General features: G+C 36.1%; 1 long non-coding RNA gene across 1 annotated transcript; it reads right to left on the reverse strand.

Annotated features, from left to right (window-relative positions):
- Window positions 1-11,910: 11,910 nt before the first annotated feature.
- On the reverse strand, window positions 11,911-12,802 carry LOC106317529. Its single transcript, XR_001265152.1, has 4 exons — window positions 12,734-12,802; window positions 12,362-12,594; window positions 12,178-12,254; window positions 11,911-12,097 (listed from the first exon to the last, which is right to left on the reverse strand). It is a non-coding gene; the product is annotated as an uncharacterized LOC106317529 (long non-coding RNA).
- Between the last annotated feature and the right edge of the window lie 8,993 nt (window positions 12,803-21,795).

Genomic DNA, 21,795 nt, shown 5'->3' on the forward strand with positions numbered 1-21,795 from the left:
TACAGTGTCTCCGCTGAGCGAGTCGGTCTCCCGCTGAGCATGTATGTTTTTCCACATACTTTGTTACCCAAAACGTGTTTGTCCCATGTTTCACACTCGCTCTGACCTTCCATTGACAACCACTAACCGGACATGTTGTCACAAGGAGAGTTTTCGTTGACTTGTATATTCTGAAGGAGAACCTAAACCTCACTGCTGTCACCCGCAGCTCTGAAAGAGTGCATCCTTGCTAACAAAACTATGGTTGACATAGATATTGTTACCATTCGATCTTCCTCCTTCAATCTTTTTGATATCTTCAAAACACATATCATCATCTTCCTCATCCTCATCTTCAACCTTTCCATAAACACTGTAATCCTCACCATTCTCGTCCGCTTCATCAACAATAGAGATACCAGCATCCTCCTCCCCATCGTCCTCCTCCCCATCATGATTTTCATCTTCAACCAAATCATCATCATCATCTTCAAAACATTCATCAGCTTCATCATCTTCTTACCTGAACTCTGAAACCGTTTCCACCTTGCTACGGCTTGATACACAAAGCCGTACTCCATGCGTTTTGGTTATCTCGAGCAAGTTTCGAACTTTTCTATCACTTGTAACATGAATAGGAAGGGTTTCTGGAGCCAGCATCATTTCTGCTGGTACTGAGTAGGTTATCTCCACTGATTCCGTGCTCATGTCCAGGTTATAATCTTCTTGAGCCATTGCAAGAAGTTCAGCATGTGTCGAACCTTCCCCCCCAAAAAGTGATTCTCGCTCCTTTGACATTATCAACCACAAAATCCCAACGGCAATCTTTCAACAACCATTCTCCATACACTGCATGTAACTGACGCATCATCTACAAAAATTCAAAATAAAACACATTAGTAAACATAGAGAAAATAAAAGTTTACTAAACATTGACACAAACGACATACCAGTAAGTCGTCTGGAAGACTTGCCAGTAAGTCGTCTGGAAGACTTGCCAGTAAGTCGTCCAAACAGGTCATTTTTGCAATTGAATTTTAAATTGGACGACTTACTTGTAAGTCGTCCAGCTTTGTTTGTTAAAAAAAACTCTAAACGACTTACTGGTAAGTCGTCTAGGATAAAACAAGTTAGTTTTGCATTTGACCGAATTTTGTCAGATATTTGACTTTTCGTGGAAGACTTACCAGTAAGTCGTCTCTGGGTAAACAAAAAATTCAATATTTTATTAAAGCTAGACGACTTATTTGTAAGTCTTCTCAGGTTAGTTTACAATTTGAAAAAGAAACTTAAATATTTAACTTTACCCAGACGACTTACTTGAAAGTCGTCCAGGTAGACGACTTACTTGAAAGTCGTCCAGGTAGACGACTTACGAGAATGTCATCCGAGATAAGCAAGGTTTGACCAGAATCTAGGAAATAAATCTGGACGACTTTGCTTATCCTGGACGACTTTCAAGTAAGTTGGACGACTTTCAAGTAAGTTGGACGACTTTCAAGTAAGTCGTCTTACTTGACGACTTCCACGTAAGTCGTCTGGGAAAAGTTAAATATTTAGGTTTTATTTTCCTATTGCAAAAGTAACCTGAGACGACTTACGTCTAGCTTTAATAAAATATTGAAATTTTTGTTTTCCCGGAGACGACTTACTGGTAAGTCCGGAGACGACTTGCTGATAAGTCGTCCAGGAAAAGTCAAATATCTGACACAATTCGGTCAAATGCAAAACTAACCCGTTTATCCTAGACGACTTACCAGTAAGTCGTCTAGGGTATTCTCTAAATTTTTTTTTAACAAACAAAGATAACGACTTACAAGTAAGTCGTCCATTTGACCAGAAGACTTACCCGTAAGTCTTCTACAGCCAGACTACTTACGGATAAGTCTTATACGCGAACAGATCTGGTAAAAAATTTCAATTTCATACCTTAAACTAGTGAGATGACTTCCTTAGCACACAGAGTCTTCTCCAACCACCCAGAACCTCAAACGAAAGTAATCCACCAAGAATAGTATGCTTGAATGGCTCTTTCAACCATAAAAAAATTTGAATCAAAAGCTTGAGTTTTTTGGATGAATATGGAGCAAAGTGAAAGAGATGTTGTTTTTAGTTCATAACAAGTGAGAAAGAGAGAGTGTAAATCGATTTGAGGTGCATTAAGAGCTTCAAATTGGTTGTTCATGGTGGTTGGTGTATTGATTGTAATGACAATCTTGTAAATACTCGAAGATGATGAGGTTGAGAGAGTAAAAATGTTATTTTCGAAAAAAAAAGAAAAAAAAAAACTAATGGCATTTTCGTGAATAATATGAACTTGTGGGGTGAATAGAACTTGTGGGGTGAATAGGACAAAAGAAAAATTCAAGAAAAGCATGGATTACTTTTAGGTTTGACTTTGAGTTTTGAGTCAATTTTGCAAAAAGCCCAATTTACAAACCCTTCTCACTTTATATGATACTAGGATTCAGACCCTCCGCGTACGGCGGGGGAGGGGAACAATATTAAATTTCCAATATGACTTTTAGTGATAATTATAAATAAAAAAATATTTAGAATGAAAATGATAATATACAAAAAAGAATATTTCAATTTATAAATTATTTCTGAATTAAAGCTAAATAGATGTATTATAAAATACATAATTGTATAGACGAAATAAAGTGTTGCTAATGCAATGTGGAATCGCCAAGGGTTATTTTCCAGGTATAATAGACGAAATAAACTCAACACAGTGTTGGTACATATATAGTATGGATCCCCAACAAATAAGCATTATAAGTAAATTATTGAACGTAGCATTATAAGTAATCTCTATGTATTTATAATTTATTATGTTTATTAAATAAAACAAACTCTAACCATTTTTAAAAATGGAAGGCTTGAGTGCACTGGTTAACCTACGGGTGTTGGACGTGTCTAACAACAAGCTCACATCAGTTGATGACATTCAGAGCCTCACAAAGTATGTCACTTTCCGTGCTTCAGGACTGTTTTTTTTTTGTCTTTTGGTGATTTTTGGTTTACATCCTGACTTTACCTTAACCTGTAGGCTGGAAGATTTATGGCTTAATTAGTGACAACCAGATAGAATCACTTGAAGCAATCACAGAAGCTGTTGAAGGCTCTAAAGAGAAGCTTACCACTATCTACCTGGAAAATAACCCTTGTGTAAGTTTTAGATATGGCATGTCTGTTTAGTGATACGCATTTGATCCCATTGCTATGATAATCTTCTAGTGCATTACGGAACATAACTTGAAGATCACAACTTGTTTGTGGTCTTCTGCATCTGTCTGTTCATTTATTTGGTTGAGACCCAATATCTTGTTTAGATTATTAGTTTCTCTAGCTGGGGAAGTTGTGAAAAGGTGTCATTTCACTTTGGATCCATCTAACTATATCTAGTTCAAGTATATTCATTTATGTGTGTTTGTATCTCTTCTCAGGCCAAGTCTTCTGATTACGTTGCTGTGCTCAGAAAAATCTTCCCCAACGTGGAGCAAATAGACTCTAACTTATTTTCTTAAGAAGTTGAATATTTCTTGTGTTCTCGTTTTTAGAGAGCCTGCTTCCTCATGGTTTCGACTTTAGAGCATGTGTATCGACTCCAAGAGATCAGGTGAAACGCAGTCATCTTCTGTTTATCATAAAGAAATGCAAACGAGCAAATCATACCACCGTTCACTGGAGCGATATTTTATCAAAAAACGTATCTAGTATTCGCTTGCAAGCAAAATCAATACTTGTTTTTGGTCTGTAAGCAGTAGTATTTGGACTCTGTCTGTAACAAGTAATCCCGAGTAGTCTGAGGTTGTCTTTGTTTCGACCAACAGTAACTTGATTACTTTGACTTTCCCCTGGCATTCTTATCTTTCTACTTTGTTTCATGTGATTGTTTAGTATTGAAAAGTTGCTATGTTACTACTTTTTGGTTACTGGTCATATAAGTTTTTGGCTTCTAATTTGTATTTGTCGAGAAAAGCACTTTGTATGTTCTTCCATTACCAGTGTGAAGTAAATGAACAGAACCAAAAAAAAAAGATCATCTAGATTTGGATAGCATTTAAATGGTACTAAACCGGCTTGATTTGAACCGAGATAACATGGTTATCGAGATTTTTACCGGTCTGGAAAGTCTACTGCGGTTTGGTTTGATTACTAAGTTAAAGAGAACCTTTATTAGATGAATGTAGCGAATCAACACTTGACATGTGTTAAATCCACGAAGGCGCTAGTTTGGTGGTCAGTTTAGTTTGAGTGCGTTTCACTATGGGACACATTTTTTACTTTTGACAGAGGGCCGGCTTAAACATTTAGTAGGCCCTGAGGCAAAAAAAAAAAGAAGACCCCTAACATTTCTTTGTCACAAATTTATGTGAAACACTTTTCTGTGTGACCGAAAAAACAGTTCAAGTAAAAAGAAAAAATAAGATATGATTCAGGAATTGACAAAAAAAAAAGGAACCTAAACATCAAAAGATAAATGCAAACCTAAAAAGATTAGTAAATAAAAATGTAACTACGAAAAAATGTCTTAAAATAACAGAACCTGTTAACAAATACATTCACAAAAACTTGTGATTTTATAGTCTGTTCTAATGGGCGTCCTATTGATCAAATAACAATAATGATATCATAATATTGTTCTGGTTCCTATAGTCAACAACAGAATATAACTTGAAATGTTAAAAAATTGCAAACACGGAACTTGTGTTCAAACCGGTTTCTGATTTTTCAGTCACACACAAAGTTACAAGATGCATGAAGGGTTTGAACTGAATTGATTATCTTATCGAAAGTAAAATCCATACTCGGTCATAGTTGAAGGTGAAAAAATTTATTGGGGAAGAGTTCAACGTAGCAAAACAAGATAATAGATCTATAAAACTATTTTTTTAACATCATCAAAAAACTAAGAAAAAATTGTGGGCCCCCTTTTGTCTATGGGCCCTGGGCGATCGCCCTGCCCGTCCTTGCTACTAAGCCGTCTGTGATTAAGATACATGTTGCTGGAGGTATACTTTTTCTCATGACTCAGCAGATTTCGGACCAATTTGCCCCTCACTGGGTGAATAAAGACAAGAAGTTTGTGTGGATGAGGACACTTATTTTAGTTGCAAATGATTTTTAGAAGAGAATGAGTGTGTTTACAGGACGTGTTGTTGTCATGTTTCCTTTACCAAAAAATATATTGTTGCCGACAACGTCCGATGTAAGTGGTAGTGGTACAAGAATGAGTGATGATCCTAGACACAGAATTAAATGCCATTTTGCAAAGTGGAACAAAGTTATCACTTGAATCATAGTGGAGTTCGTGGTAAGGAGGTTGCACGCTAACTAGTGTTGGAGTCGGTTGTAGATCGTCTGAAGGCTGATTGTTTGGTTAATTCTAGTTAGTAGTGATCATCGGAGTGTCCTCCGGTGGGTGATGTACGGTTGTTATATAAACCGGAGAAACCTGAACACTCTCAGAACTGTGGTTAGGAGATGTGTAGACAATGTGGGAATTCTGGTCAGGTGATTCATGGACAGTTGGTGTGTGGATGATGGGGTTGAGAGCAGGGGAGCTGACCGTAGGAGGAGTGGAAGGTGGCGAGTCGTCCATGAATGAGCTTACACAATACTAGGTATTTCCGGGCAAGGAGGTCAAAAAGCTTTCCGAAACAAGACTGACGAATTGTTTCGAATTTGGGAGTATCTAGAACATGCCGTATGAATGGTATAATCTCCGGCGAGGAGTAGATGTTCAAACTCCTAGTGGGGAATCTATCAGTTACAAATAGTCTTGGCGGGAGACGAAAGTCGTGTTCCTGTATTCAGAAGAAGGTTCTCAAATTAATTAGCGATGTGAACCGAAATCTGGGAGGGATCTGAAAAAACTCTAATTTCTAACAAAATAAAGGAGTGCGGAGTGGAAGAAAGCCTAACCTCCGATTTCCTTTTGCGGTGGGTTTGGTTACCTAGTACTTTTCTCTTTCTTCTTCAACTTTGGTTTCGTCATGGTTGATTACAGAGAGGAAAAGGGTATTGTTCAATAAGATGAGAAATGATGAGGAATTTTGTGTGCAGGAAATTACATAATCAAAACAAGCGGTGAGTATTCTGGGTGAAGAAGAAAGAGAGGGTGGGTCGCGAAATTAGGGTAAGCGAATTGAGAAAGTAGATCTGGAATTCAAAAGTCATGTTGGAGAGAAAGGGTGGTTCGATTATTGAATTACTTTCTGACATATTATTTTATGATATATCGCTTAGTTAGAGTTGGGACAGTGACTGGTTAGTTAGAGTTAGAAGATAATATAGTTGAGTGTTATTTGAGGACATGAAGGACATTGCATATTAAGAAAGTGTGCCTCCAGCCACATGTGTCTTTATGCGCAATTCATAAGTGAGAAAGTGTCATAAAAAGTAAAAATTTCGTTTAGTTTCACTGATGTCAGTAATGATTTGAAATACTTGTATGGGTAGTTTAAAGTTTTGATATTTACATCTGTCTGCCACAGGGTCTTGAATTCATTAAACATTCCTCTGTCAGTGGAGACTATTTGTGTCTTCACTGCACCCGTATTCTCAGCTTTTGCGTCATGGGCAACTTACCTTTTGACCAAGGTTTGTCTTTCGCCTAACATGACCTCTCTAGTGTTAGCAAATGTCTTTCAAGGTGAATACACACAACCTTTACACACATTGTTATTTCTTCATTGGCGTAAAGTATGATAAGGTTAGGGATGTGTATACTTGCTTCACGTTGTGTTTTTTCATAAAAAGAAATTCAATGCTTCTTAATATTTTAAAAAGGTTTTAAAGTTGTGTTTTATCATTCTAAAAATATCTCTTTCCATTCTTAAAATAAAATATAATTTTTGAATTTGTATCTTATTTAATCATAAAATATTCAGTGGTAGTTTGCAATGGTAAATTTATTTAACTATTTATACTAATAACAAACTGTAAAGAAACTTATGTATTTTATTTGGTCCTTAGTAAGATAATAGACGAAATCTAATAACCAGTGTTAGCATATTGTTGTTTTAAAAACTATAATAATTATAAATAACTAAATAACTAAATAAGGAAATGAAAAAAGAACCATCATTAGAATATATGCAATTTAGATTAGGAAAAGGGCCATCCTTCTACGTTTATTACTAACTAGGGGGTTTTCCGGGCTACGCCCAGATTTTTTCCTATAATATTAGTTTAATTTTCATATTTATATTTAAAAAACAAACAAATATGATAAATTCAAATTTGAAATATATTTATATTTCTACACTGAAACTTGTTATAGAATTATAAACATAAATGCAAATTTGAAATAATTTGTTGTGTTTTATTGAAGTTTTATGTAGGATATTAGTAAGATTAATAAAAAGTTAACTAAATTATAAGTTAAGATCTATATATATTTTTTATCTTGGTTATTTATTTTTATGTAAAACAATTGTAAAGCTTATAATTAGTACTGTATAAATTTTGATTGGTTTTAAAATTATTAAGTTTCATTTTTGATCTTGTCTTTAAAAGAAAGTACCACCGACTTGTGTACCGGTTCTTTATTTGTTGTCTTCAATTTATCGTTTTAACCAAAATAATTTTGTCAACCTATTAACCAAAATTTAAATTTAACATTTATTGTTGCTATTTAATTTCTGTGTTTTTTTTTTAAGTTTGTTTGTGATAGAAAGGAAATTTTGCTTCTTGATTTGAAATATTTTTAGTTGTAAATTTATAGAAGGTTTACTTTCTTACCGTTGTTGATGTAATATTAATTTTACAGTTTCTTATTTTAATTATTTAATTAATCAGATTTTTTGGAAATAATTTTGAATATTGATACTATTATTTGATGTTCTAGTTTTTTATGTTTGCTGGGTAGTGTTTGTGTGCTCGGTCATCCCTTTATGCAAGGTTGAGATACTTGCTCAAACATGGTCTTGAATGACCTCTCGAAAACAGGTATGAGTGAGGACTTCAAACCCAACTTAAAAGCGTTCTGAAATTTATAAATGGTAGATATATACAAAAATTATCACTGTCTGATGTCTGGAATTAGGTTTTTAATCAAAAATTCTGAAGAACTCTTAACTTAAATCTGATTACACACATTGCATAGACGTTTTGTGTGTTTCTGAAAATAATTTATATACAAAAACGGTTTAAGAATTCCAACTCCTACGGTTTGATCCTGCCCTACAATCTGAGTTGCAAACTTAGAAACTACATTATTATTATTCTCGTATTTGCCTCACTTATTCTTTTGTGTTTCATGACCTTTTTTTTTAGGTTCCATGACCTTTGTCTATGATGCTTTGATAGTATTGTGTACAAACTCATTATTAAATTTTACTTTAGTTATACACATTCTAAGTTAGTATCCAGGCTATACATGTTTATATTAATAATTTTTTTTATATTTATAATAATTTTAAAATTATCAAAATAGAAGATCGTTTTTAAAATTGTAACCTTTAAATTAACTACCATTTTCTATTTTTCGATATATATATATACATAAATTGTGTTTTAAATGTACTTTTCATATGTAATACACATTATGTAAATATTTTTTTTGTATATGTAATCTTATGATATAATATTTTATAATCACATTTAATATGAGTAACATATACTAATTATTGAATAAATTTAAATTGCATCTTTTTCCCCAAAAAAATCACTGTTTAAATAAAATATGTTCTATAAATATTGAATAATTTGAACACTAATTGTTTTTGTTACAGGATATTATTATTAGCATATTGTTTATAGTTCCATAATCTTAAAATATGACTGCTGCTGTTTAGAAGGACTATGCTTTTGATTTCGAATTGCCTAATTCTTGATGCATTGGTTATAACAAATTTGGTTTAGTGTCCTAAACTTTTGAGAGTTCCAAAGATGCTTCTTAAATCTTTACTACAACATTTACTTTTACATGAAAGCTTCCACATTTGGTTAGCATATTACACAGTATAATATATACCAGCGTGTAATATCCTTTTCTCTCTTTTTCACCCAACGCACAAACCAGAAGGGGAGAACGGCCAGGGCGTTGCCAGTATTTTCTTTGGCCTATGGAGGCAAAGTGTTGATACTAACCTCTAATATGAGGGGAGGGGGGAGGGGAAATAAATCTAAAGGTCTCTTAAATGTAAGAAGAGAAAGGTTTGTTGTTTGAGGGTTTTGTCATGAAACCAATTGGGAGGACCTGAGCAAGGAATTCTTATGGGAGAGAAAAAAAATTGTAAGCCTCTCTTGATCTGAGAGAGAGTAAGTTTCTAGCTACACTCCTTCCTCCACTTCAGAAAGAAATAATGATGTGTTCTTGACACTGAAACCAATTGTTTGTTCTTGGTTACCATTTGCTTCTATGTCCTCATTCAGTAGCGGTACTTGAAACTGTTTTAGACTGTTTCCATCAAAGTCAGCTTGAATCCACAGATCATTAATGTCTTTTGTCATGAGTCCACTGTGATAGAAACCTATGTCCATCAATGTCCGTCAAATCGAGTTGTATTGGGGAAGAGAAGCAAATTAGGATAGAGAAACTTATGTGAACACTCTCAGATGAATAAGAAGGTTCATAAATTGGGTCACCATCATTGTCGTTATTTTCAAAAAGGCAAAAGCATCCTCAGCGGTTAATGAAGCTCTTCTCAATAGATACTGCAAAGCAAAATCGTCACATGTTAATGGAGGTAGACAATAAAACTGTCCCATAAAAGCTTTACACAAATAATTCTGATGCAAGAAACATTCTTCTACATAAGAGAAACTTGAAGAGATCTGCCATAAACATCCCTTATTCCAACTTGTTTGTAGAAACTTTCTATACCGATTTGGATTTAGAAGCAATATGAAATCAACAGCGCATGTTACCCCAGTGATTCATGTGGCATACCCACTGTGAAGCCAAAATGACAAAAAAAATACAGCATACCCAAAGTTTTATCATAATAAAGAAAAACAGTGACCTTGTACACTTCTGAATCTCTGTACCGATAAGCAGTGTCGTAAGGACAAAGCCTTGTGGTTTGAGAAACTGGTAGACAGGCCCTCGTTTATTGTTCAATCTCTGCCACAAAAGTAGAAAAAAAAACTGAGCAGTAAAAAAAATCAGTATCTTCGTTCTTTAATGTAACACATGAAAATTCCTAAAACCTAGACTTGGTGGTGGTTACCAGCAAAGTATATTATGCACTTGGACTGAGATTGACGTCCTTCGGATATGTTCAGCATACTGGAGAATCTAACAAACCTGTTAAAAAAATTTCTTGTTCAAAAAGAAGCAAATCATCAACAGTGATAGTGAAGGGATTGATATAACAAAGATTTAGAGATTAAACATTGTTCATGCTGCAATCTCTTACCAGTTACCATAGACAGTGTTGAATCATGATGAAAGAGAATGAGTGTTGATGATTAAAACTTGTTGGTGAGCATCGTACTTTAAGGAAGAACTGATTTTACATGTAGCAACAGCACGGCTCAGTCTAAAGTACTCCTATGTACAGCCGTGGGAAAACCTAATTGCCAATTAGAAGAAGAGAAGGAAACACACATTGATCCATCTGTTGATTGAAAAATTGAAGAATGAAGCTAGAAAGAACATGAAGCAGCTTCACAAAAATTGAAAGACACTAATATCACAAAATGAGTAAAATTATCGGGTTAGAACATGATTTCATACATGATCATATATAAGAAGAAGCTCCAGACAAATAACGAAACTACCTTTAGTTTAGACCAATAACGAAACTACCTTTAGTTGTGGTCCTCGGTTGCCAGAAGTTGATTAACCGAAACGTAGCTTCGAGTGTCTTAGCTTCGAGTGTCTTTGGACATGAGCAACATCATTTTAGAGCAGAGATGTAGGGGCTTTGCCGGTTGATTTCCTCATTCTGTCATTGGTTTCTCTGAAAATTTGGTTAGCTTAAATAGGGTGAAGGGGAGAAGCAAAGAAGAAGGGAGATATATAATTGTGGAGCTGATGGAAGGGATCAGATTCATGTCGTTTGGGTTATGATAAGCACATGAACTTTATGAGACTTAGATGCGGAGGTGAAGGAGAATCGGAAGTGGTGTAACGGCGTGCTTTGGAGGAAGACGAAATGGAGAGGTCCGAGTCAATTTTGTGTTGTGTGAATGAACGAATGACGTGGTAAATTAGAGACATTTGATTGGTTGATTTAATATGTGGACGTGTACACTCTAGATGCTATAGCTCAATCCCTTTTCTATATTGGATTATTATCGAGCAGATTAGCTAACATTAAACTCTCGAGCTTTCAATTGTAATTAATTTCCAGGTAAATTCATTGCACTGCTTAAACTCTTAATTTGCACATGATTGTATATATAAGAATAAGATCATCAAGAGCAGAATCGAAGGAGTATAAGCAGCATAAGATTGTGTAAACCTTATAAATGCAGCACCCATGTGACCTGAGATAAAGGAACATAGACGAGAACGGGTTAACCAAGTTCCTTAAATGGCACATGCCTTAATTTTTTAATCAGAACCATTAACATCAGTCGGTAAATCTACGTTGAAGTTTGCATCCTCTTGTCTTCTACTATCAGGAAGAATTGTTCACGTACATGATGGAAGAATGGCTGTTTAGAGTAGATTTCTGACAATATATTTTAGAAACTCTCAGGATTCTAACCTTCTAGTAAGCTTTGACCATTTCTCTCATTTCTTTCAAGGGTTTTACTTGATTCTGCAGAGACCAGACCACAGTCACATAATTTATATAAAGTGATTACTACATAATTATTAAAAATGATATTTACTCATGCAACTGCACATGTATATCAGTAATAGCACGATTAGCTTGAAGCTGAAAGAAAGAATTGCTGAGAAGATTCTTAGTATTACCATTTTCACTCCACAACTGATTTAGAAGCATGTTATTATAGCTCAAATGGAAGACCCTTAAGAAAATAAGAAACAAAACAGTCTAGGTCGATCAGTGGGTTAATCTTTTTACATCTTATGGATATAATATATACTATCAGATACTTACTAATGAACATAAACAAAAAAATTATCACTTCCTTTGAGAATCGTAGCAACAGTGGGTTCCATCTTCTCATTATCAGGATTATAATACTACACAAACAAATTGAGAGTCATTTTTTCTACAATTTTGATAGAATAAGCAAAACGTGTTTTGGACAGGAAGCTAAAACCTTCGTTCTTAAAAATGAGATGTGGCTTTTAGCCTTGCCTCAATCTTGTTCCACTTTTGAAGAACCCCGTGAGCACCCTGTTAATTTGTATTGATAAAAGCTATTGAGCCAACCAATCCAAACAAAAGTCAGAGAAAAAGAGTTACATAAAGAGCAAGAAAGTGTTTGTGAATGTACTACTTACACTTTCTTCGATGATGACAGAGCCTTCTAAGTTTTTTTTCTCGAGAAAGGGACGGCTCTGCATAAATATCCATGCTCCTGTAGCACAAAGCTCCTTGAAGTGTTTCATGATCATATGGTGAGATATGACGCTAAGCCGAGGGAAATCACATAGCAGCGCAAGCTGGAACGCATCAAGTACATTATCAGTGTTACGCAAACCATGTTGTAAAAGACATCCACAGAGCGTTTCAGCTGACGAACCACGTACGCGTGAGATGGAAGCAGCAAATTCATCAAAAAAAAGTCAGCTTAAATCTTTACTAAGAGAATGTTAGAAGAAGTGAAGCAATATTTTGTACTAAGAGTAATGGAAACAAATAAAAACGTGTACCACAGATTGATTGAGACTGTATGCAACTTGCCATGTCTTTTGGCTTACTTTTGATATCACAGTCAATCCCTGTTAATTTAAAAACATAAAAGAGACAAATTTAGTTTGTATTCGGTTAATTAAAGATCTGAACTACACAACGAATAAGTTTTATAAGTAGAGAGCTTTACAATAGTATTTGCACGAGTTTTTGAAGACGAAGATAGCAATAGGAATTTGAAGAGGTATTCTAAAGGCTGTACGAACTTGAATAAGGGATGAAGAAGGTGGGTTATAAGCTGAAATTAAGATATGAATAAATAGGGTGCGATCATACCAGCACTAATGCACCAGATCCTATCAGAACTCCGCAGTTAAGCGTGCTTGGGCGAGAGTAGTACTAGGATGGGTGAACTACTTAATAGTTATAACTTCAACGAAACGGAGAGTTGCAGAAATCAATCAGCAACACCATGGAGAAATGGAAGAGGCTAAACAATATCGACGGTCATTGGGTGAAGAAGGAGAGTTGGGCTTATGGCTACAACAAAATATTAACAGGCCATACTCAGCCCGTGTAAATTCTATGCTGCGTAAAGGAACGTATATGTGGCAAATAAAGCTTTTTCATTGGCTGGAATTAATAATCCTACGTTGAGCATATTATTACTTTAGTTAACAGTAGTTATAGGAAAGAAGAAAATGAAAAGTCACGCCTGTTTAATTTAAAAGAAAAGTCATACCTTTTCATACTTTGCTGAAGGCTTCACGATCATATATATATATATAATATATATCTATAAAAACCACCGCCTGCAATTTTCAAGTGTATCGATCGTATAGTCAAAGTCTCAGAGACATGATCCTGGCCAAAAGGAAGACAAGGTCATTCCAACACTTGATGCAGTCCTGGTTTCGGAATGAATAACTCTTTTTCAGATATCAGAGTTTTTTGGGTCTGATTCTAACCTTGTTATATTTCTTTTTGCCAAGGTTAATACCAGTTAGAAATTACCTTTTGTAAATCTTACAAACAAGCTTCATTTAATGGAAATCCATTTTGGAAATAAAAAAGAGGCAAAAATCAAATAGACAACATTCCTTCGGGAAAAAAAGGATAGAAGAATGAGGTGCAGACAAAAGGATATATATATATGGTTAAGAGAGGCATCACCAAAAGGTTGTGTTGTTTGGAAAGGAAACTATTTGTGGAAAGATGTCTTTATATTAACGTAAATCACTTAAAGCATGGAAAATCAGTTCAAAAAAAAAAAATTACTTAAAGCATGAATTTTTATATCGGTTTGATAAAACAAAATCTAACCATTAATTATATAAAAGGGAAATTGGAGCATGTAACCACAAAAAAAAACCGTAATTCACCATATAGCTATTTTCCCTAACGATCCTATACACGCTCTTCCATATATATAATAATACTGTAATACCCCTAAAAATCAACCAGCCCAACCTGCTACGAAAATTAATTAAATATTTTAATTATTCACCGCACAAAAGTAACTCGTGTCTTACCCTTATTCACATATTCCCCTTTTCACTTCTCTGGTAATTTTGCTGCAGTCGAACGGTCTCCGGCACCACTTTCCTCCAACGCCTCCACTCTGCATGCAATCTTTTCCATCTCATGCGTCCTCCCTTTTCAATCGTCTTTGGCGTTACGGTTCTTCGTTAGGGTTTCAGCGGCGGTTAGTAAGAAACCCTTTCTACCCAACTTCACCACCTCGCTTCTTCTCAGATCTTTGAACCTCCCGTAAGTTCTCCTTCTCTTCCGTAGATTCTCTTCACTGTCTCGTCCTCTGTGCTTATTTTCTTCCAATTTGGGGCTCGTCTCAGAATCAGGGTGTTATAATTTCTAGGTCTGTATCATCGTCCGATGTGAATCCTGTCGTCCCCGATACGGAATTAGTCTCTCCCACTTCCCAATTTGATTTAGAGTTTGGTGTTTCCCAGGTTGTGTGAGGTTCCTTAAATTTGAATTTTCTTTGTAGAGGATATGCAACATACTTAGTTTAGTATTTATGTCTTTCGTGTGGAATATCATTGCTTACAAAGGTTTTGTCGTCAACACATAGTATGTTATTTCGATTCTCCATTCCATTTGGAATGTAATAGTACACTTATCCAATTACTCTATTCCAATTGTTAACGCATCAATTAATATCCTGCTTCGCTTGGCGGACGTTCCGTTGTTCGTAATGTATTTATGGAGTTGGTCATTCTGATTTATGGTTCCCCTTTATGTTCTTCTTCTTTCTTAATCTTGAATTATGTTTCTGTATCAGTGATCTATAAATCATAGTGTACGAATATTGATTATCGTGTGGAATACCATCTCTAGTACATGGTCTAGAAATTATGATTTAGTTAATGGAATAGCATCTTTATGGCATAGTTGTTTCGTGGTTTATTTATAACATTACATTTGGTTTATCTACATCATGTCACGTGGAATAAAATGAAAATATAAGGTTGTTGTATTCTACTTTACATGGAATTTTAACTTTATATCTCATGAGCATTCCATTCCTCTTCGTTCTTGTTCTGTTTTTAAGTGACACTTCATTTCTATATTCCATATTTTAGCTTCCATCGTCTTCACTCTTTGCAATTCTTACTTTGATTCTTCAGGTTTGGTATGGACGACTTAGGCCTTCCAAGTAGATTGTTTGAGACCTGCTGTGAACCAATTGGCAAGAAAAGGGTTAACAACTTTTTCAATCTCCGGTGGATTGAAGTGATAAAGAGTGCATTAGAGGATGAGGACCTAGCGATGTTGAATGCGTCACAGTTTGGGCGAGTCTTGCAGATGGGGACCCATACCTTCACAGTTATGTTTCTTCACTTTATTCTATCCCGCCAGCTGGTCACTGTGAAGGAATTCGAGCTTTGGTGGCTCTTTGTGGGGAAACCCAGTGGGTTTATATTTCTCTACTTTGGGATTAGTTTTTACTTTCACATGTTATCTTATCATTCCCATTAGATTTGTATTTCATATTGGTCAATCCTTGCTGAACTATGGCAACAGTAGCATTGAAATTATGAATTTGTATATCGACTACAACAGCCCTCGTTCCGGTCGGGGCAAATATGTACGTAACACTATACCACATATCTAGTAATGAATTGGGTTTTATGTTTTCGTAACTTGGGTTCAGTGTTTACTTTCAAGTGTTCTCTTACCATTTATATTTTATGTAAAACAATCCTCGGTGGAATATGAAAAATAGCAAATCTCATAGTTTATATTATATGGAATAGAACATTGTACGTTAGATTGTCCCTACATTTCCTATATATTGCCAACGAATTTGGGTTTGCTTTGCCAATGGATTGGGGTTTATATTTCCCTAACTTAGGTTTAGTGTTTACTCCCAAATGATAGTCTACTCATTTCCCTTAGCTTTGTATTTCATGTTGCCCAATTGTGGATGTACTATTCCTAGAGTAGCATTTTAAATAGCACTGTAGCTGTAGAAAATTAATTGTCCTCGTAATGGACAGTGCAAATGTGTACGTAACACTATAAAACATATCTAGTAATGGATTGGGGTTTATATTTCCCTAACCATTAACTACGTCACGGCCTCTCCCCAACCGTAGAAGTGATCGTCTTTGTATGTGATTATATTGGTAAATTACATTCCCAGTCTATATTCTATACTGTTCATGTGGCATGGAACGTACACTCATGTAAATTTGATGGTCTGTATCATGTTGTTGCATCCAAAGGGTTTTGGTTGCCGAGGCCCAAGCCTCACGTCCACGTTGTTATATTACACGTACCCCACGCTATATGTACTCGCCTCTTCATCCAACCCCATGTACCGTAGTTTCTAACTCCCACACAACTCTAGCTATGATATTGTTGTATACCATATGGAATAGTTCGATTATAAAATAAATAGTATCTTCTGATTTTGCCTATCTGAAGCTGGCAACAGAAGTATTTGCCTTTCTAACTACGTACTTTCCTTGCGTCATGCACATTTCAATTGTCGCCAAAGTATGTAGATGCTCTTTCAATTGGAACTACATTTACAGGGATACTATTCGCCTTATACTACGTAGTATGTAACTTCTGTAACCGGTATAGAATACACTTGTTTCATTGTCGTCAACTCGCCGTTTGTTTCTGGTAAACTTATGATTCTTATCTACTCCTATATCTGGATCCCCTTTCATCAGGTGTTGAATACATCTCCGCCATGCACTCCGTAAGTTTTTGTGATTGTTACGGTGCGACACAAACCCACCACGTCATTTACTTTGTAATATGGAACCGGTAACCTATTACTTTAAGGGGTATAACCGGGTGGGAAGAAGCACAAAAGCCTGACAATGAATTATGTCAAAATCATAGTTACTTCCTTAATTTATCACCAGAAAATGGCCATTTGGCCAATAAGCCCTATATTAAAAGGTTATTTTCATATAAAATGATGTCATAACCAATCACTACACTCTGGTTAACAGTTCATATTTTGAAAAGGTATAATGGTAAAACTTCTGAAACGATGCAACTTTTCTTTTATGAAAAGGTTCAAAGGTTAAATATTTTGAAAATATAAATTTTCTAAAATGAAAAGGTTTAATTGTTAATTTTTTAAAAATGCAACTTTTCTAAAATTAAAGAGTTTAATTTCCAAAAGATGCAACTCTTGATGGAATGAACACACCCTTTGCTTAAGTTAATATATGATGTCATACTCAAGATCTTAACTAAAACCGTAGCCATTAGATTAGATATTAGGTACAAACTCTACCGTTAGATTTGAATTTGTTTTCCTATAAAAAATGATGATGTCATCGGTAACGAAAATTGGGTTTGCTATTATATATAGATTCACATATTTGGCAAAAAAAATATTTAACTCTAAATGATTCTCAAATGAACAAAACTTAGGTTCACACCCTAGTGTGAACTTTTAAATTCACCTCTCATTCTAGGACCAATCAAAGTGCCACGTAAATAATTAATTAAAAAATATTAAATTTATTTAAAAATAACTAAAAAAAGGAATAACGCTAATTTTAACGACGATGACGCCGCTAGCTAAACCGTAAATCCTAAATCTTAGATTCTAAACCCTAAACCTTAAATCCTAAACCCAAACCCTATACCTTAAACCCAAATCCTAAACCCTAAACCTAAATTGTATACCCTAAACCCAAACCATAAACCCTAAACCCAAACCATATACCCTAAACCTAAATCCTAGACCCTAAACCCAAACCTTATAGCGTCTAGGTTTAAGGTTTGAGTTTAGGGTTTACGGTTTGAGTTTTAAGTCTAAGATTTGGGTTTAGGGTATACGGTTTGGGTTTTAGGTCTAAGATTTGGGTTTAGGGTATACGGTTTGGGTTTAGGGTCTAGGATTTGGTTTATGGTATAGGGTTTGGATTTAAGGTTTACAGTTTGGGTTTAGGGTCTAGGATTTGGGTTTAGGGTCTAGGATTTGGGTTTAGGGTATAGAGATTAGGTTTAAAATTTACGGTTTAGGGTTAAAATTTTAAGATTTCGAATTTACGGTTTAGCTGTCGGCGTCAGCGTTGTTAAAATTAGCTTTTTAGTTATTTTAAAATAAATTTAATATTTTTTAATTAATTATTTACGTGACAGTTTGATTGATCTCAATGAGTGGTGAATTTAAAGGTTCACCCTAGGGGGTGGGTGAACCGAAGTTTTGTTGTTCTCAAATTAGAGAGAAAGAATGGAAATTACTCTTTGAACCTAAGTTTTGTAGCTTAAATTTCGTTTCCGAGAGGATGTTTGATTCTCTTTTGTCTATGTAATCTTTAAATCTTCGTTTAATGAAAGTTGTTTTTCGAAAAAAAAAGAACGGAGATTATTACTCTACGACTTGTCTACGATATATAACCGATTCTCCTTTGATGTAGCAATTTGTTCCATAACGTGCATGGGTCTGCTCCATATATTCCATTGGTAAGTTGGACAGTGATGTTGGATGTTAACCCTTAATTACCTTCTTCCCTGGGTGAAGCTGGCCTGAAAAGTCTTTCTTTTTAGTGTATGATTTGGGTTTGCTTGTTTATTGGCTACTCTTTTCATTCTTCTTGTTGCATTGTGGGAACAAATTATTGACTTGTAAAGATTCAGTCTTTTCTTTTAGTGTAAAATTTGGTTTTATTTTCTTTATTCACTATTTATCCCTCACTTGTTTTCCTGATTATTTCTATTGGGCATATGGCCCATACATTGTAAGTTCCGTATTGAGTCGTGTAACTAGGTAAAACATGTAAGCTCTCGAGTCTGTATATAAGGCGTGGCCTCACATGTTAACAGAATAAGAAAACCTTTAACCTCATTCTAGGTTTATTATCATGGTATCAGAGCTTTGAAAATCTAAACTACCACAAGATTTTCTAGCGGTTTCGATTCTTTAAACCTCGTGTCTCTGCAACTTCTACGATGACTGGAACAGAATCATCCCTTGTGTCTTCTGTCTCGAAACCTAGACGTACGATATCTCCGTATGATTTGACGTCTGGAGATAACCGTGGAAACTTGATCTCCAAGCCTTCGTTGCGTGGCCCTAACTACGATGAATGGGCGACCAATATACGTTTGGCGTTGAAAGCAAGAAAGAAATTCGGCTTTGCTGATGGAGGTATACCTCAACCTCTCGAGGATTCTCCAGATTATGAAGACTGGTCAGCGAACAACGCCCTTGTTGTTTCATGGATGAAACTAACCGTCGATGAAAATTTGTCCTCGTTGATGTCGCACATTGATGATTCTCAAGAGCTTTGGACACATATCCAGAAGCGATTTGGAGTGAAGAACGGACAGAGAGTCCAACGACTCAAAACAGAGTTGGCAACATGTCGACAGAAAGGGTTGGCAATCGATGCTTACTATGGGAAACTCACTCAGCTGTGGAGAAGTCTGGCTGATTATCAGAAAGCCAAAACAATGGAAGAAGTACGAAAGGAGAGAGAAGAAGACAAGCTGCACCAGTTTCTTATGGGACTGGATGAAACAGAGTACGGAGCTGTAAAATCTGCACTTCTGTCTCGGGTTCCCTTGCCTTCTCTCGAAGAAGCGTATAACACGCTGACTCAAGATGAAGAATCTAAGTCACTGGGTCGAATGAATACTGAGAAAATTGAGGGTGTTAGTTTCGCGGTGCAAACTACATCCAGATCGCGAAGTGTTCAACAAAACAGAGGACATGGAGCTGTGTGTACTGACTGCGGCAAGAGTGGGCATACTGCAGAGACCTGCTTTCGTCGCATTGGGTATCCTGATTGGTGGGAAGAGAGATCACGTCAGAAACAGTCCTCCTCATCGCGATACACAGGACCCAGTCGGGGTAATGTTCCTGCAGCGGGAAACACTTCTAAAGCCAATCACGCTGCAGTCATAAGTCCGAACGCTCATAGTCTGACTGTCTCGGCTTCTCCCGTGCTGTCCCACACACTGACGAATGCAGACAGAATTGGTATCAGTGGTTTAAGTGATGCTCAGTGGAAGACATTGGTGCACATGCTTGACGAACGCAAAAACACATCTGATGAACGTCCTTCTGGTAAGCAATTCTTTGAATCTTGGATCATTGACTCTGGAGCTTCTAATCACATGACAGGTACTCTGGAATTTCTAATAAACATATCTGAGATGTCTCCGGTCATGATTAAACTACCTGATGGCCGTTTCACTACTTCTACAAAATCTCGAATGTTTTTTTATAAACGGATCGATCGATGGACTTATGTCCAAAAACGCATCGATCGATCACTAAGATGGACCAAAGCGTTCGGAATTTTGTAAAATCCCTATACTATTTCCTCGGAATTCATTGGTCTTTATCGGTCTTTTCCGAGGAACACACTTTTCCTCGGAATTTCCTCGGAATATTCCGACGGATTGATATTTCCTCGGAATTCCGTCGGTATATTCCGAGGAAATTCCGAGGAAACCCAAATTTTGGGTTTCCTCGAAATTTCCTCGGAAATTCTGAGGATTTCATTTTCCGTCGGAATGTCCGTCAGAATACCGATGTTTTCTTGTAGTGATTTGTCTTCGATCTCTATCTTGGACCTAATCTATGGGCCACGATAGATTCAGGAACATGGGTGGATGGTAGTTTACGGGAAGATATTTTACACATCCCAACATCAAACTTGTTGCAGATTTGTTTTGTTAAGACTGGCGATACCACACCGCTAATATCGGCTCTGGAATTACGGCCCATGGGAAATGACTCTTACATCACTAAATCTGGCTCCCTTAAACTGCATGAGCGCTATTATCTTAGCAAGTCAGGTTCTCCTATAAGGCAAGTCAATTTTTTTTGAATGAATGTTAAATTAATTCAGATAAAAAATCGTTTTTATTATAGTTTTAACTTTGGCACTTTAACTCTCAAGAGCAACATGATTTTTATCGTTTTAAGCTCTGGAGGTTGGGCTTGTCAAATTCAACTGAACATATTAATGAAATTGTTTCTTGACATAATTAATCCATTGCTAAAACAACATTGTTCCCACCCTCCAGGTACTCAAGCGATATCTATGATCGCATATGGGAATCGTACTTTAAGACGGAATGGAGTCAGATTTCCACGGATCTCGACGTGGTCAATTCCAACAAATATGATCCACCGAAAGATGTGTTTGATCGAGAAACGGTAATAAATAAGATGTGGGTTTAAACAAAGACGTCTTATTAATGGTCGGAGAAAGAACGTTCAGTCGGTTACAAGGGAAAAAAAGAGAACGCGACAGAAAGAAAGCCGGTGGCTTGATAAGCTACCGGAAAAGTACAACTAACGGCGAGATGAAGCAAAGGTGAAAACCCTAATCTAGCCGCCAAGTGTTAGTCAATGATTTTCGATCCCTTTCTCGTCGTCTCTCCTTTCCCTTATATAGGCGTCCTGGTGCCTCGCCCTTGACCTAATTTACGCCGTCTTGGTGGGCCTCCTTTGCTGGGCCGAGAAGCCCGTAGGCGTCCGAGCAGCTGCTGAGCCGAACGTACTTCAGTCGATGATGATCAACTAAAAGTACTCAAGAGTCAAGCCGAGAGACCTGACTCTCGAGCC

Source organism: Brassica oleracea, chromosome C9, assembly GCF_000695525.1.
Source record: "Brassica oleracea var. oleracea cultivar TO1000 chromosome C9, BOL, whole genome shotgun sequence".
Classification (NCBI taxonomy): domain Eukaryota; kingdom Viridiplantae; phylum Streptophyta; class Magnoliopsida; order Brassicales; family Brassicaceae; genus Brassica; species Brassica oleracea.